Source organism: Somniosus microcephalus, unplaced genomic scaffold, assembly GCF_052327205.1.
Source record: "Somniosus microcephalus isolate GS21.2 unplaced genomic scaffold, FLI_Smic_1.0 unresolved_chr3, whole genome shotgun sequence".
Classification (NCBI taxonomy): Eukaryota; Metazoa; Chordata; class Chondrichthyes; order Squaliformes; family Somniosidae; genus Somniosus; species Somniosus microcephalus.
The window spans coordinates 71,236,931-71,255,186 of record NW_028225181.1 but is presented as its reverse complement, the minus strand read 5'-3'; the positions used below and the strand labels follow the sequence as shown (position 1 = coordinate 71,255,186).

At 51.9% G+C, this 18,256-nt stretch overlaps 1 pseudogene; it reads right to left on the bottom strand.

Annotated features, from left to right (window-relative positions):
• Positions 1-17,891, bottom strand: part of LOC147091945 (uncharacterized) — a 58,858-nt pseudogene extending 40,967 nt beyond the window's left edge.
• Between the last annotated feature and the right edge of the window lie 365 nt (positions 17,892-18,256).

Below are 18,256 nucleotides of genomic sequence, written 5' to 3'. Positions count from 1 at the left end.
TTCTCGCATCCTCCGCAAGTCAGCGGGATCCGTGACCATGAGGAGCACGTCATCGGCATAAGCCGAGAGGACAACTTCCATGCCCGGCACTTGCACAGCCAGTCCCGTCAACCTCTTCCACAAGAGGCGCATGAAAGGCTCCAGGCAGACGGCGTATAACTGACGCATCCCTGATGCACCCCCCTCCCGAAGCGAAGGGGCGCCGTCAAAGACCCATTAACTTTAATCAGACACTCCGCGGCGGCGTACAGAAGTCGGATCCAGGTGACGAAATGCATCCCGAACCCGAATGCACGCAGAGTTCCGAAGAGATACTCGTGATCCACCCTGTCGAATGCTTTCTCCTGATCCAGGGAAAGGAAGGCGACCGACAGACCAGGCCTCTGGGAATGGTGGACCAGGTCCAGAACCAGATGGATGTTATCGTGGATAGTCCGGCCTGGGACCGTGTAGGACTGGTCGGGGTGGATCATGTGGGCCAGCACAGTGCAAAGGCGGGCAGACATGGCCCTGGCAATAATTTTACAATCCGTGCTAAGGAGGGAAATCAGGCACCAGTTTTTTAAAAGGCTGAGATTGCCCCTCTTAGGCAGCAGGACAATGACCACCCTGCGCCACGAGAGGGGCATCTCCCCGGTTGCCAGATGTTCCCCCAGGACCCACGCGTAGTCACCCCCCAGGACGTCCCAGAACGCCCTGTGGAACTCCACGGTTAGCCCATCCAGCCCCGGGGACTTTCCCCTCGAGAGCTGGCTGAGGGCGCCGGTCAGCTCCGCCAAGCTTAGCGGAGCGTCCAATTTTTCGGCGCCCTCCAGGCCGACCTTCAACAGGTCCTCCCACAAAACTCTGCGCGCATCCTTGCTGGACGGATCCGGAGAGAACAGAGCTCCGTAATAGGCCCGGGTCTCCGCGCTGATCCCCTCCGGATCCGAGACCAGGTATCCGTCATCGGCCAGCAGCCCCAAGAGCTGCTTACGGACCCCCCATCTTTTTTCCAGCGAGTAGAAGGAGGGGGAGCCACGGGCCAGGTCCCAGAGGATCTGGATCCGCGACCACACATACACGCCTCGGGACTCGACGAGCTGTAGGTCCTTCAGCGCGCCCTTCTTCTCTTCGTACACCTTCTGCAGGGCTGGGTCATTGACGACTTGACCGAGACGGGACTCCAGGTCGAGCACCTCCCTCTCCAACCGCCCGACCTGGGCCTCCCGCCTCTTGGTCGACCCCCTCGCATACTCCTGACAGAAGAGATGGACGTGAGCCTTGCCCACGTCCCACCATAGCCTCAAGGAGGGGAAGCCCCCCCCCTTCCTTCTCCAGTCGGCCCAGAACCGACGAAACGAATCCTGGAACCGCTCGTCCTCCAGCAGCAGATTGTTAAAGTGCCAGTACGCGGGCCCCCCCCGTGCGCGTAACAGAACGAGCTCCGCCCACACCAGGTGGTGGTCCGTGCCTGGCACCGGCCGCATGGAAACCGCCGGAATGCAGGAGACGTACACCCGGGAAATGTAAAGGCGGTCGATTCTGGACCTTCCTCCTCCAGACCTCTCATAAGTGAAGGCGCTGGAGTCGGGATGGAGATTTCACCAGACGTCCACCAAGTCGAAGGACCCGACCAGGTCCCTCAACTTTTCCATCGCCGCCAGACTGTACGGGGGATCCGAACGGTCCCTCGCCTCGAGGGTGCAATTAAAATCCCCCCCGAGGATGACGCACTCGCCGACATCGATGGAGCCCAGAAGAGCAGACACTTCTTCAAAGAAGCGCACCGGCCGTGGGGGCGTACACGTTCACTAGATGGAGAGGCATGCCCCCCAGGTGAACAATGACCTGGAGCAAGCGGCCCGGCACATGCTCCTTGATCCACAAAATAACTGGCTGAAAATGCAGGGCCAGCAAGATAGCCACCCTGCTGGAATAGTTGGAGAGGTGACTCATGCTGACCCCTCCTTGCCACTCCAGGAGCCACGTGGCCTCGTCCTCCGGAATGGTGTGGGTTTCTTGCAGGAAGCACACCACATACCTCTCGTCCCAGAGGACTGAGAAGTTATTAAATCTACGGCGTGCATCTCTGCTGCCATTGATGTTGAGGCTGGCTATGGTTATCTTCATGACAAGAGCATAGCGCAACCTCTACTTAACCTAACGGGAGGAGGGAGAGCGGCCGCTTGTCAACCACCACTCCCTCAACAGCCCAGCGAGGAACTTGTTGATCCGACGCTGCTCGCACGGCCCCGCGCCCTCGTCCGCGCCCATGGATTTGACAGCAGCACGGACGGATCCAACGAGCAGCGCCAGATCTGACCATCTGTCTAGGGCCATCCGGATTTTGCCAGGGCGACCCCGGCATGCAGCCAGAAAGTCCCGGAGTTCCACAACGGGGATGAGGGGGGACTCGGAGGGGGGCACGAGGGTATCCGCCACCTCACTGGCGACGGAGTCTGACTCATCCTCGGTGCTCTCCGCCGGGTCCCCGTCCTCCTCCAGGAGGTCGTCATCAGCCAGCCCCGCCTCTGTCCTGATCCCACCCCCAGGATCGGCGGCAGAGGATTCCTCCCTGGGCTCCTCCAGAGGTGACGGGTCAGGAGGCGGCAGCAGTTCGGGGCCCCCCTCCGCCCCAGGCACCGGGGTGCATGGGGAAACCGGGGAGAACACTATCCCCATTTCCCCCAACACCCCCGGCGACAGCATCGGAGGCGGAGTCAGGGGTTCTTCCCCCTCACCACCATCAGCCACCGACCCAGCGGACTGGGGAGCTTGAATACATTCCTCGGCCACGTCGAGCAGCACCTGGGAATGGTCCGGACTGTCCTGGGCGATCCCAGCCTAACTGGCCTCGCCCATCCCAGTCTCCAGGGTGCCCGACATGGCAAGATGTAATGGTTCTCTTGTTATTTCCTCTGCGGGTAGATTCGAAGTCCTCCCCAATGCGCAGGGTCTCTTCCCCATCCCCGGGAGGCGCAGGCAGGACAGACTCATCTGTCGTACCCTCCCGAGGGACAGGCAACTCCTGCCGAATATAGATGTCAGTAACGGTGGGGGGGGGGCGCACAGCACCCATGGCGGGTGACGATTCCCTCCACGAGGAGGGACATTGTCTCTCGTGGTCCTCCTCCTCTCCCAGGGACTCGCGCCTCCTTTTTGTTATGGAGGGACACGAAGGCTGGGAGACCTCCATACCTACCGGAGCCTCCTCCTCCGCTCCCTCCCATTGCGCGGGTTGCTCGGGTCCCTCGAGCCCGGTCGCAGGTCTTACTTCTTCCGCCTCAGCGGTTGCGATCACGGGCCCGGGCACGAGGCCCCCCAAACTCCGAGACTCTGCCGCCACCAGCGCAAGGTATGCAGGTGTAAGTTCCAGCAGACCGTCCATATCCACATGCTCACCGAGGGGACCCGCCCTAAGGTGCTTCATCTTCTTCCGCACCTTCCCTTCGCTCGGACGCTCTCCCTACCCCCCGCTGAAGGCTGTGATGGCGTTGGCCTCCGACGTCGACCGCGAATCAGGTGTTGAGGACGCGCGGACAGAATCGGGGGGGGCGAGCGGTGGTGGCACCAGCCTTGGCCGCCTCAGCTGTTCTGGCAGCCTTGGAGGTGGGGCAGTTCTTTCGTACATGCCCCACCTCCTTACAGGCATGGCACCGCACACCGTCCGACGTCCAAAAGATGCGGTAGGCAGCCCCCTCGTGGCGCACAATAAAAGTGCCCTCGGTGTCCTCCTGAGCCAGCTGAACAAAAAGCTGGCGTCGGAAGGAGAAGACGTGCCGGAGGCTGGCCTCCCTGCATCCGAGCGGGATTGGTGTGATCCCCGACATCACCTCCCCCAGTTGACGTAGGTGGGGGAGGAGGAGCTCAGCCGAAACAAAGGGTGGGACGTTTGATAAAAGGATTCTCTGCACGGTGGCCTTGAGAGGATCCACCAGCAGGAAGGTCCCGCCCATGGTGAGCCCCTTGGTTACGGCCAGGGACATCGCCCGCTCCGATGCCAGGAAGAACACAGCCTTGCCGTACATTTTTGAGGCGATGACGATGGCTGAAGGGCCGACAACCCCAGCCGTGGCCTTCACGCATGCTTTGATAGTCATGTTGGGGTGAGTGTAGCTCTTCGCCCTGTGTTTTTTAGTGAGAAGGCGGAAAGGTGACGGGGCAGAAGCAGCGGGAGCAGCCTTGGCCGTGGCTGCCACACTTGCGTATGACCTTGCTGGCCCCGTCACCGGCGATGATGTGGTCAACATCGTGGGGCGCTTATTATAAAGGGCTACACCCACCCCAAGTCACAGGCTTGGTGATGTTAATGGCCTCAATGGTTGTTTTCCCTGAGCAGAGGGAGCTTTAAAAGTGAAGGCACACCTCTCCCCTTGTTGATTAAATTGGGAGAGGGGCCTTCTCTCCTCTGCTCAACGGGCAATTAATGGATATGAGGTGTCTCTTTAGAGAGAGACAAAGAGAGAGAGAAAGGGGGGGTGGGAAGGAGAGAGGCCGCAGGGGCTGGGTCTCCACTCAAGATGGTGAGTGGGTGCTCGCAGGGGTGCACTCTCTGAAAAATAATCTCTATTGATGGTCTTCTTGTGGGGGGAGAAGATGTCTTCACCTGGGAAAATAAAGCTGGAGATGCCCAGGCTCAGTCCACCACCAGGTCTTAACGATGTGATAATTAAATGATGACTTTGCCTGGGCAGCTCCAGCTGTCCCAGGTCAAGCAATAGGGAGGGGTGTTTGCTAGTGGTGTGTGTTGCCCTGTTTCTACAAGAGCCACACACACTCACACACACCCCTAGATGTTTTCTTCTCCTTCTTCTTTCCTCCCCCCACTTAAGTACAAAGTCTTTATGAGAGTGCACCATGAGACACCCACCTGTAGAAGTTTTCCAACAGCTCTCCCTCCTTCTGAACAGATGTAGGATGTTTGTTTTTCTCCCCTCTCTCCCTCTCCTGTAATGGAGACCAGTTGGGGAAGCAGTGATCGGATGGCTTCCCTTTGTTGTTAGCTCTGGTCTGGTCTCCTGGTCTCTCCTCTCCTCTGGCACCCCAATAGTAGCTGCAGCAGCAACAGATGTGGTCTCTCCTCCTGGACACAGAGAGAGAGAGAGAGACCTCTCCTCTCCTCTCCTCTCTTCTCTTCTGGCACAGCAGCAGCACAAGATCCTGGCTGGCTATCAGGGATCCCGGGGTTCATTAACCCACTCCCTGAGCGTTCCAGATCTCAACAACCCTCTGAGATAAAACATTTCTCCTCATCTTTGTCATCCGATTGAGATTGGGCCATTTTTCACCACCTGTAGGGGTGACTCTGAGTTGCCCCAGTGACACCAGATGGGAGCAAAACCCATGAAGGCAAGTGCCCCAGTGCCCCACAGATATTAAACAACCAATAATGGGTTACTTGGGTTTATAAACAGAGGAATAGAATATAAAAGCAAAGAGATGATGCTGGAACTTCATAAATCACAGGTTAGGCCTCAGCTGGAGTGTTGTGGACAAGTCTGGGCCCTACACTTATATACTTGCTCTCGAGGCAGTTCAGAGAAGGTTCACTCGGTTGATTCCGAAGATGAGGGGGTTGACTTATGAGGAAAGGTTGAGTAGGTTGGGCCTCTACTCATTGGAATTCAGAAGAATGAGAGGCGATCTTATCAAAACATATAAGATTGTGAGGGGGCTTGATCGGGTGGATGCGGGGAGGATGTTTCCACTGATGGGTGAGACTAGAGCTAGGGGGCATAGTCTTAGAATAAGGGGCTGCCCTTTCAAAACTGAGATGAGGAGAAACTTCTTCACTCAGAGGGTAGTAAATCTATGGAATTTACTACCTCAGAGAGTTGTGGAAGCTGCGACATTAAATAAATTTAAAACGGAGATAGACAGTTTCCTAGCTGATAAGGGAATAAGGGGTTACGGGGAGTGGGCAGGGAAGTGGACGTGAGTCTAGGTTTGGATCAGTCATGATCCTATTGAATGGCGGAGCAGGCCCGAGGGGCCGTATGGCTGACTCCTGCTCCTACTTCTTATGTTCTAAGTTCGGACTGTCCTCCTTGGAACAGAGAAGGTTCAGAGGTGATTTAATAGAGGTTTTCAAGATGGTGAGCGATTTTGATAGAATAAATTGGGAAAGAAACATTCGCTCTGGTGAGTGGGTCAATAACTAGAAGCCAAAGAGTCAACAATATTGACAAAAGATCTAGAGGAGAGATGAGGAGAAATGTTTCCACTCAGAGTTGTGGGGATCGGGAACACTCGACCTGAAAAGATGGTGGAAGCTGATTCCGTTAATAATTGTAAAGCAGAGTTGGACGGGAACTTGAGCAACTGACAGGGTTACGGACAAAAAGTGAGGATGTGGGACTAAACACCACGACTCTTTCAAAGAGCCGGCACAGGCACGATGGGCCGAATGGCCTCCTTCTGTGCTGTAAGTCTCTATGAATCTATTCTATGAATAATAACTGTACAATACAGCGACACTCACAAATAATAATTCAATCATAATGTGATTGTGAGGATCGATTATTGCCACTTAGAATCATAGAAAGTTACAGCACGGAAGGAGGCCATTTCAGCCCATCGTGTCCGCGCCAGCCAACAAAGAGCGATCCAGCCTAATCTCACTTCCCAGCTCTTGGTCCGTAGCCCTGCAGGGTAAAGCATCCCAAGTGCACATCCAAGTACTTTTTAAATGTGGTTAGGGTTCCTGCCTCTACCACCCTTTCAGGCAGTGAGTTCCAGACCCCCACCACCCTCTGGGTGAAGACATTTCCCCTCAAATCCCCTCTAAACCTTCCCCCAATTACTTTAAATCTGTGCCCCCTGGTTTTTGACCACTCTGCTAAGGGAAATAGGTCCTTTCTATCCACTTTACCTATGCCCCTCATAAATTTATACACCTGAATAAGGTCTCCCCTCAGCCTCCACTGTTCTCAGGAAAACAGACCCAGCCTATCCAGTCTTTCCTCATAGCTAAGATTCTCTACTCCCAGCAACATCCTTGTAAATCTCCTCTGTACATTCTCTAGTGCAATCACATCTTTCCTGTAATGTGGTGACCAGAACTGCACGCAGTACTCTAGCTGAGGCCTAACGAGTGTTTTATACAGTTGAAGCATAACCCCCCCCGCTCTTGTATTCTATGCCATGGCTAATAAAGGCAAGCATTCCGTATGCCTTCTAACCACCTTATCTACCTGGCCTGCTACCTTCAGGGATCTGTGGACATGCACTCCAAGGTCCCTTTGTTTCTCTACACTACTCAGTGTCCTACCATTTAATGTGTATTCCCTTTCCTTGTTAGTCCTCCCCAAATGCATTACCTCACACTTCCCCGGATTGAATTCCATTTGCCACTGTTCTGCCCACCTGACCAATGTATTGATATCTTCCTGCAATCTACAGCTTCCTCCTTCAGTATCAACCACACAGCCGATTTTAGTATCATCTGCAAACTTCTTAATCATACCATCTTTAACCTGAGGCGCCCACCGGTCATGGAAGGCATCAAGTGTACCGTTCAAAACACTGCCTGCTCCCTATCCAGGGCCACCCAGGCACGGACAAGACCATGGGAGAGCGGCAGGCAGCCAGAGTGACCCCACCCCATGGGCCCTGCCCATCCTGGACCTACAAATTGCTGTTTTCACCAGGCCCAAGAGCAGGTCCAGGAGAAGATCCTGCGACTTACCCACCCCCCTCTGCACTGGGCGGACAAAGATTAGGAGCGTGGGGCTAAAGTGTAACCAAGAGTTGAGGAGCAGCCCCTTCAGGTAACTACACATGGGCTGCAACCTCTCACACTGAATATATACACGGCCCGTGGACTCCTCTAGGCTGCAAAAAACACATCTGGACTTGCAATGGTGCCTGGAAGGACTCCCGCGTAGAGAGCCCTCCACTGGGGAACCTCGCCTCCGCCGGACAGCAAGATGACCCGCCTGTCTGATTGAGATTGGGCAATAAACAAAATTAATCAATAAATGACACAGAAACCCGAGTCCCCGGATCCTCAGCCCTGGTGTGAAGTACGCTGGCCACCAATTTTCCGTTACTAACTCACACCTCAGGCCCCGCCCAGTCTAGTTTAATTACTAAATGTTTTCTAACTCGGATTCAGACCTGTCATTCTGAGGGAAACAAGGCCTCATTTATTGGTGTGTCCCACCCGAGCGGCTGTTAATGGCTTTAATAAACTGGCAGCAAGGTTGTTCTTTAAAGGTGGAAAGAGGTGAAAAACGCCAGTAGCGATGCCTCAAAACTCATGGACAGAGAAATCCACTTCATCAGCGCTCCTGCCACAGGACTCAATATCCAGCCCCTCCACCACTGGTGCACTGTGTCTGCAGTATGTACGGTCTACAAGATGACCACGGTCAGGCCATGTGGAGTCAAGGGCCAGGCAACAGAATGGATGGAAAGATCGCAACAAATTTCCCTTAACTCCAACCCTCTGATTTCTGTTTCCATCCATTCTGCTGCCGGGCCCTTCACTCCACACGGCCTGACCTGGGTCATCTTGTCGATCTTACATACTGTTTATGGATAGCAAGCTGGTCACAAAACAGAAAACAGAGAGTAGGGGTTGGGAGCAGCTACTCAGACTGGCAAAAGGTGGGAAGTGGTGTTCCACAGGGATCGGCGCTGGGACCAGTTTTGTTCACCATTTACAGAAACGATTTGGACTCGGGAATCAGAGATACAATTTCTAAATTTGTCGATGACACCAAATTGGGAGGTAGAGTTAATCCTAAGGAAGACAAAATGCAAGAAGACATTAATAAATTTCAGAATGGGCGTGTAATTGGCAAATGAATTTCACTATAGATCAGTGTGAGGTGGTGTGTTAATGAATTTCACTATAGATCAGTGTGAGGTGGTCTGTTTTGGTAGGAAGAATAAGGAGGCCACACATACTTGGACAAGGGGGTGAAATTGGGTTGCTTTCTGCTTCCCGCGATATTCAGCGGGAGGTTAGTGGCGGCGGTAGCCGGTAGCACCCCGCAGCACTGCACCGCCGGCAATGACGTCATCGCCATACGCAACACCCCGGCTGCAACCCCCTTCCCCTTTCTTCTTCGGGGTGTCGGCCGCGATCGCTCAGCCCAGCGCTCCTCTTGATCCGACACCCCGCTCCCCGGTGGTCCAGCAGGGCCCCGGTGTGCGCAGTGCTAAATGGGCTGGAGGAGCAGAGGGATCCAGGGATACAGATACACAAATCACTAAAAGTAGCAACACAGGTTAAAAAGGCCATTAAAAAAAAAGCACTGGGGTACATTCCTAAAGGAGCCTTCTGTTCCGTGCCTAGGAGCTCTGAACCATGGCAGAGAGCGGCTGGGACACATTTCTCACACGTCTCGAGATTAACCCTCATGGGGACTTTGCTGTCAGTGAAGAGAGATGAGAAAGACCAAACTGCCGTTTGCCCCTCTCAGTGTGGCCCTGAAGGACTGTGTCCAGGCTGGAGTTCTGTTCCCGCTCTACGATCCTCCCCAGGATTGTCCTTTCTGAGCTCCAGTCAGGTGATGCTAAACAATCAGGTGGGAAAGAAGAAAATCTAAACAATGTGTTTAAAACAAAGTTGATTTATTTGACATCTATCCAAAATATTAAACTCCAGCCCAGTTATAGGGGTTATTAACATCAGCAGAAACAAACCCTAACTGTCAGAATGAACATGGTTCAGTCCTGGATGTGATTAACAGCAGCAACAACAACAGAATCCAACCCCTGCAGTCAGTTGTGAACTCGCTGGTGTCTCAGCAGGATGGATGACTGAGTGAATCCCTTCCCACACTCAGAGCAGGTGAATGGCCTCTCCCCAGTGTGAACTCGCTGGTGTCTCAGCAGGGTGGATGAACAAGTGAATCCCTTCCCACACTCAGGGCAGGTGAACGGCCTCTCCCAAGTGTGAGTGTGCTGGTGTACAGTGAGCTCAGATGACTGCCTGAACCCAATCCCACAGTGTGAGCACCTGAACGGTCTTTCCCCAGTGTGAACACGTTGATGGCGTATCAGTTCCCCGGAACTTTTAAAGCACTTCCCACAGTCCGAGCAGTTAAAAGGTCTCTCGTCAGAGTGAACTCGCTGGTGTGTCAGCAGGGTGGATAACCGAGTGAATCCCTTCCCACACTCAGAGCAGGTGAATGCCCTCTCCCCAGTGTGAACTCGCTGGTGTGTCAGCAGGTGGGATGAATTAGTGAATCCCTTCCCACACTCAGGGCAGGTGAGCGGCCTCTCCCCGGTGTGAACACGCTGGTGTGTCAGGAGGTGGGATAACTGAGTGAATCCCTTCCCACACACGGAGCAGGTGAACGGCCTCTCCCCAGTGTGAGTGCGCAGGTGTACAGTGAGGTCAGATGATCGCCTGAACCCAGTCCCACAGTGAGAGCACCTGAACGGTCTCTCGTCAGTGTGAACACGTTGATGGCGTATCAGTTCCCTGGAACCTTTATAGCACTTCCCGCAGTCCGGGCAGTTAAAAGGTCTCTCATCAGTGTGAACTCGCTGGTGTGTCAGCAGGTGGGATGAATTAGTGAATCCCTTCCCACACTCAGAGCAGGTGAACGGTCTCTCCCCAGTGTGAGTGCGCTGGTGTATAGTGAGCTCAGATGACTGCCTGAACCCAGTCCCACAGTGAGAGCACCTGAACGGTCTCTCGTCAGTGTGAACACGTTGATGGCGTATCAGTTCCCCGGAACTTTTAAAGCCCTGCCCACAGTCCGAGCAGTTAAAAGGTCTCTCATCAGTGTGAACTCGCTGGTGTCTCAGCAGGTTGGATGAATCAGTGAATCCCTTCCCACACTCAGAGCAGGTGAACGGTCTCTCCCCAGTGTGAACTCGCTGGTGTGTCAGCAGGGTGGATAACCGAGTGAATCCCTACCCACACTCAGAGCAGGTGAATGGCCTCTCTCCAGTGTGAACTTGCTGGTGTGTCAGTAGGTGGGATGACTGAGTGAATCCCTTCCCACAATCAGAGCAGGTGAACGGCCTCTCCCCGGTGTGAATGCGCTTGTGTCTCGATAGGTCAGAGGGTTGGCTGAAGCTTCATCCACACACAGAACACATGTACGGTTTCTCCCCGCTGTGAACGGTGCTTTTTGCTTCCATGTTCAGAGGCCGGTGATATTCAGATCCGATGATTCGAGTGACTCTGTCAGATCTTGAAGTGATGTTTGGTTTGAGCTTACCATCTGTAAATCCTCCCCTTCCAGTGCCCTGTAAAATTAATTTAAAACAGTGAGCGTGAGAGACAACCCACAAGAAAACAAAGGCAGGTTGTGAAATTGAGCTCAGTGAATCTGGTCATTTGTGGGGCCGGCACTAGAAAAAAGTGCCCATGAAAGCTGCCGGATTGCCATAAAAACCCAACTGGTTCACTAATGTCCTTCAGGGAAGGGAATCCGCCACCTGGTTTGGGCCTACACAAGACTCTGGCCTCTATGGGAGGAGAGAGAGAGAGAGAGAGAGAGGTGGGAGGGGGAGGGGGAGGGGCAGAAGGAAAGGAAATGTATACATCTGCAACTCGACCAGAACTTTGATAGAACCTCCAAAACCCGCAACCTCCACCGCCTAGAAGGACAAGGGCAGCTGTTGTATGGGAGAACCATCATATCCAAGTTCCCCTCCAAGTCACACATCATCCTGACTCAGATATATTCATCGTTGCTGGGTCATAATCCTGGAACTCCTTACCGAACAACATTGTGGGAATACCTTCACCACACGGACTGCAGTAGTTCAAGAAGGCGACTCACCACCCCCTTCTCAACGGGAAACTGGGGATTGGCAATATTTGCTGCTCTTGCGAGCTACGCCCACATCCCAAGAATGAATTAAAACAAATCTGTAGCTGTAAACTGGATTAAAAGCCTGTACAGAAATACTTGTTCCGAAAACAATACTCTTTTACATTGTACGGACAGTGTCTGTTTAACAACCTAATCTCCCCTAGAATCCACCTCCCTTGACAGTCTCACATTGGAAATTGTTGGGTCCTCCTGGGCTCAGAAGTACTGGGGGTTAAACCCAGCAGCTTCTCCTCCATCTCAAACTGAAACATAGAAACATAGAAGATAGGAGCAGGAGTAGGCCATTCCACCCCTCTAGCCTGCTCCGCCATTCAATGCGATCATGGCTGATCATCAAAATTCTGTACCCGGTCCCTGCTTTCTCCCCATACCCCTTGATCCCTTTAGCCATAAGAAATATATCCAACTCCTTCTTGAATATATTTAATGTATTGGCCTCTACTGCCTTCTGTGGTAGAGAATTCCACAGGTTCACCACTCTCTGGGTGAAGAAATTCCTCCTCATTTCTGTCCTAAATGGCTTACTCCGTATCCTTAGACTGTGACCCCTGGTTCTGGACTCCCCGACCTTCGGGAACATCCTTCCTGCATCTAGTCTGTCCAGTCCTGTCAGAATTTTATAAGTTTCAATGAGATCCCCTCTCATTCTTCTAAACTTCAGTGAGTACAACCCCAATCTCTCCTCATACGTCATTCCTGCCATCCCAGGTATCAGCCTGGTGAATCTTCATTGAACTCCTTCCACGGCAAGAACATCCTTCCTCAGATAAGGCGACCAAAACTGCACACAATACTCACGATGTGGTCTCACCAAGGCCCTGTACAACTGCAGCAAGACATCCTTGTTCCTGTACTCAAACCCTCTCGCTACGAAGACCAACATACCATTTGCCTACTTAACCGCCTGCTGCACCTGCATGCTTACCTTCAGCGACTGGTGCACAAGGATACCCAGGTCTCGTTGCACTTCCCCTTCTCCCAATCTATTGCCATTCAGGTAATAATATGCCTTCCTGTTTTTGCCACCAAAGTGGATAACCTCGCATTTATCCACATTATACTGCATCTGCCATGCTTCTGCCTAATCACCCAACCTGTCCAAATCATACTGGAGTTTTTCGGCATCCTCCTCACACACGCCCACCCTGCTTTGTGTCGTCTGCAAACTTGGAGATGTTACATCTAGTTCCCTCATCTAGATCATTTATATATATTGTGAATAGCTGGGGTCCTAGGACCGATCCCTGCGGTACCCCACTAGTCACTGCCTGCCACTCGGAAAAAGACCCGTTTATTCCAACTCTTTGCTTCCTGTCTGCCAACCAGTTCTCTATCCAAGTCAGTACCTTGCCCCCAATCCCATGTGCCTTAAATTTACACGCTAATCTCTTATAGGGTACCTTATCGAAAGCCTTCTGAAAGTCCAAATTCACCACATTCACTGGTTCTCCCTTATCTATTCTACCAGTTACATCCTCAAAAAATTCCAGTAGATTAGTTAAACATGATTTACCTTTTGTAAATCCATGTTGACTTTGTCCGATCCCGTCACTGTTTTCCAAGTGCTCTGCTATTACATCTTTTATAATGGACTCTAGCATTTTCCCCACTACCGATATAATTCCCCGTTTTCTCTCTACCACCTTTTTTGAATTGTGGGCTAATATTAGCTACCCTCCAACCCATGGGAACTTTTCCAGAATCTATCAAATTTTGGAAGATGACCAGCAATGCATCTACTATTTCTAGGGCTACTTCCTTAAGTACCCTAGGATGTCGATTATCAGGCCCTGGGGATTTATCGGCCTTCAATCCCATCAATTTCACTAACACCATTTCCCTACAAATACTGATTTCTTTCAGTTCCTCCCTCTCATTAGACCCTATGTTACTCCAACATCTCTGGGAGGTTATTTGTGTCCTCCTTTGTGAAGACAGAACCAAAGTATGTATTCAATAGGCCAGCCATTTCTTTGTTCCCCATTATAAATTCCCCTGATTCTGACTGCAAGGGACCTATGCTTGACTTCACCAAACTTTTTCTCTTCACATATCTAGTTAGTTTTTATGTTCCCTGAAAGCTTACTAAAATATTCTATTTCCCTCCTCTTAATCAATCCCTTTGTCCTCCTTTGCTGAATCCTAAACTGCTCCCAATCCTCAGCTTTAATACTTTTTCTGGCCAATTTATATCTCCTCTCCTTGGATCTTATGCTATCTCTAATTTCTCTTGTTAGCCACGGTTGAGTCACATTTTTTGTTTTATTTTTATGCAAAACAGGGATGAACAAATTCTGTAGTTCATCCATGCGATCTTTGAATGTTTGCCATTGCCTATCCACCATCAAGCCTCTGAGTAACATTCCCCAATCAATCCTACCCAACTCGTGCCTCATACCATTGGAGTTTCCTTTATTTAAATTCAGGACCCTAGTCTCTGAGTCAACTACTTCACTCTCCATCTTAATGAAGAATTCTATCATATTATGATCGCTCTGACTCAAGGGGCCTCGCACAACAAGATTGCTAATTAATCCTTTCTCATTACATAATACCCAGTCTAGGATGGCCTGATCTCTAGTTGGTTCCTCGACATATTGGTCCAGGAAACCATCCAGGAATTCCTCCTCCACAGTACATAGTTTCTAATTTGGTTAGCCCAATCTATATGTAGATTAAAGTCACCCATGATAACTGCTGTGCCCTTATTGCACGCGTCTCTAATTTCCCATTTAATGCCATCCCCAACCTCCGCATTACTGTTTGGCGGTCTGTATAACACTCCCACTAATGTTTTCTGCCCCTTGGTATTTCTCAGCTCTACCCATACAGATTCCACATCATCAGAGCCAATATCCTTCCTTTCAATTGTGTTAATCTCCTCTTTAAAAAGCAATGCTACCCCACCTCCCTTTCCTTTTTGCCTATCTTTCCTGAATATTGAATACCCCTGGATGTTGAGTTCCCAGCCTTGGTCACCCTGGAGCCATGTTTCCGGAATCCCAATCAGATCATATCCGCTTCCCTCTATTTGCGCAAATAATTCATCCACCTTATTACGAATGGTCCTCGCATTAAGACACAAGGCCTTCAGGCTTGTTTTTTTTAACACTCTTACACCTTTTAGAATTATTATTTACTGTGGCTATGTTTGATTTAAACCCATGATTTCTCTGACCGCCACCTTTGTTTTTCTCCTTCCTGTCTTTTGCTTCTATCCTTGTTTCCCTTTCCTCTGTCTCCCTGCTCAGGTTCCCAACCCCCTGCCATTTTAGTTTAAACCCTCCCCCAGAGCACTAGCAAACACTCCCCCTAGGACATCGGTCCCGGTCCTGCCCAGGTGCAAACCATCCGGTTTGTACTAGCCCCACCTCCCCCAGAACTGGTTCCAATGTCCCAGGAATTTGAATACCTCCCCCTTGAACCATTCCTCCAGCCACGTAGTCATCTGAAATATCCTTCTATTTCTACTCTGACTAGCACGTGGCACTGGTAGCAATCCTGAGATTACTACCTTGGAGGTCCTATTTTTTAATTTACCTCCTAACCCCCTATATTCAGCTTTTAGGACCTCATCCTGTTTTTTTACCTATATCGTTGGTACCTATATGCACCACGACAATTGGCTGTTCACCCTCCCCTTCCAAAATGTTCTGCAGCCGCTCTGAGACATCCTTGACCCTTGCACCGGGAAGGCAACATACCATCCTGGAGTCACGTTTGCAGCCGCAGAAACGCCTATCTATTCCCCTTACAATAGAATCCCTTATTACTATAGCTCTCCCACTCTTTATCCTCCCGTCCTGTGCAGCAGAACCACCCACGGTGCCAGGAAGTTGGCTGCTGCTGCCTTCCCCTGATAAGCCATCCTCCCCAACAATATCCAAAGTGGTATATCTGTTTGAGAGGGGGATGGTCACAGGGGACCCCTGCACTACCTGCCTGCGACTACTACTCTGCTTGGTGGTCAACCATTCTCTTCCTGCCTGCGCAGCCTTTACCTGCGGTGTGACCAACTCCCTAAACGTGCTATGCACGATGTCCTCAGCATTGTGAGTGCTCCAGTATGTATCCACTCGCAGCTCCAGTGCCGCAATGCGGTCTGTCAGTAGCTGCAGCTGGATACACTTCCCGCACACATGGTTATCAGGGACACAGGAAGTGTCACAAGAATTACAGACACCCTATAAACTCTGCCGCCTCGCTCTTTATATCACCGCCGCTGCTCCTCACAGGTCCGCTGCTGTGGGGCCTACCTGCTCCACCACGTCACTTTATATCAGCACCATCGCTCCTCACAGGTCCGCCGCCACCGCCGCTGTGGGGCCTACCTGTGCTTCGGATAATAGATACATAGAAGATAGGAGCATGAGTTGGCCATTCGGCCCCTTGAGTACCTGAAGGAAAGAAATTTGCAGGGTTACGGGGAAAGGGCGGGGAGTGGGACTAGCTGAAGTGGTCTTGCAGAGAGCCGGCACGGGCTCGACGGGCCGAATGGCCTCCTTCTGTGCTGTAACCATTCTATGATTCTTTAAAATATTAGAGTTTGTTCCACAGAAGCACGCGGTTTATCTGCTTTTATTGATGAATTTAAAAAGTCTCTATTAAAACCTGAGCCAGTGTGTTGTGAGCCAAAGAGCCTTGTGTCCAATGAGGGGAATAAAGGCCCAGAGCCTCCCCTGGCCCCGGGCCCTGAACAAGGGACTGGAGAAACTCGCTGCCCTGCGGATCAGACTATCAGCCGGTGCTGGTCCCACCCCTCGGGCTCCCCGATTGGTTGGAGGATCCGCCACCGGCTCGATCCTCCAGCCCCGCTCGCTCCCTATTGGTCAGAAGCTCCCGTCAATCCCGGGTCACGTGTCCCCGAGGAGATCACGTGCTCCGTCCAACTGCCGGCGCTTGGTCCGGGGCCTCGCGGACTCTCAGGTTTTTCTATTTCTCTTTATTCTCTCCCGATCCACCCATCCCCCCTACCCCGCGCAATTCTCCACCCAATCGGAGCAGAGAAAACTCACTTAGCGTCACCGATCGCGACTCTGGAACTGACACCAAGGCCTTTCCCCGGAATGGCCCGCGCCGACTCCGTCCGGCAGGATCCGAGTGCGCAGGCGCCGCTCTGCGTGGGGGAGGGGGGTTGGTGTCCTCTGGGCATGCGTGGTTGTTGCCCTCGGTGACCGGGAGGGGTCGCTATGCCGGACTCGGCCCAAACCGCCGCTCCCTGTGCGCATGCGTGGACTCTCGGCTGTCAATCAACCAACAGCCAGAAGAGGTCGCTGGTGAGACCGGTGAAGAAAGAAAGACTTGCATTTCTATAGCGCCTTTCGCCACCACCGGACGTCCCAAAGTGCTTTACAGCCAATGAAGTACTGTCACTGTTGTAATGTAGGAAACGCGGCAACCAATTAGCGCACAACAAGCTCCCACAAACAGCAATGTGATAATGACCAGATAATCTATCATTTTGTTACATTGATTGAGGGATAAACATTGACTAGGACACCGGGGATAATTTCCCTGCTCTTTCCCACATTACAACAGTGACTACACTCCAAAAGTACTTCATTGGTTGTGAAGCACTTCAAGACGTCTGGTGGTCATGAAAGGCACTATATAAATGCAAGCCTTTCTTTCTTGAAATAGTGCCATAGGATCATTGACGTCCACCTGCGAGAGCAGACAGGGCCCCAGTTTAACGTCTCATCCGAAAGACTCCACCTCTGACAGTGCCGCACTCCCTCAGTACTGCACTGCACTGCTAGCGTAGATTTTTGTGCTCAAATCTCTGGAGTGGGACTTGAACCCACAACTTTCTGACTCAGAGGCGAGAGTGCTACCACCTGAGCCACAGCTGACACTAAAGAAGCAGTTCTGATGAAAGGTCATCGACCTGAAACGTTAACTGTTTCTCTCTCCACAGATGCTGCTTGACCTGCTGAGTTTTTCCAGCATTTTCTGTTTTTATTAAAGAAACGAGGGAGTGATTGCTGATGGGAAGAATGTTGGGTTGTCCTGCACATGCGCACCTCCCTGGCGGCTGAGACGAAACACCGACTCGCCCCCCACCTGAGTCGCGCACGCATACCAGATGTTGCGGCTCCGCATGCGTGCCCGATGTTCTAACCGCGGGGTTTTGTGCGCTGATCTTGCACATTGTGGACCAATCGGGACGGGCGATTGTGGAGCAGGAGGGAGAGCGCGGGGGCCATGAGCACATGCACGGGACTCAGAGTCAACAGAGCACTTTCTGCAGTGCCGGGGGCTTGTGGGTATTACAGCTGCCATTACTGCTGATCCTTTCAACCAACCTGTGCAGCAGCTGGGGCCTGAAAATCAGCTTCACTGTGAGGAAGTGTACTTTTATATTACAAAATGGCTTCCCAAGGTACAGACCAGAAAACACAAAATGGCTTCCATAGATTAGTAATTGCTAGTTCTGCTGAAAAAGCGGAACTCTCCAATTAACAAAA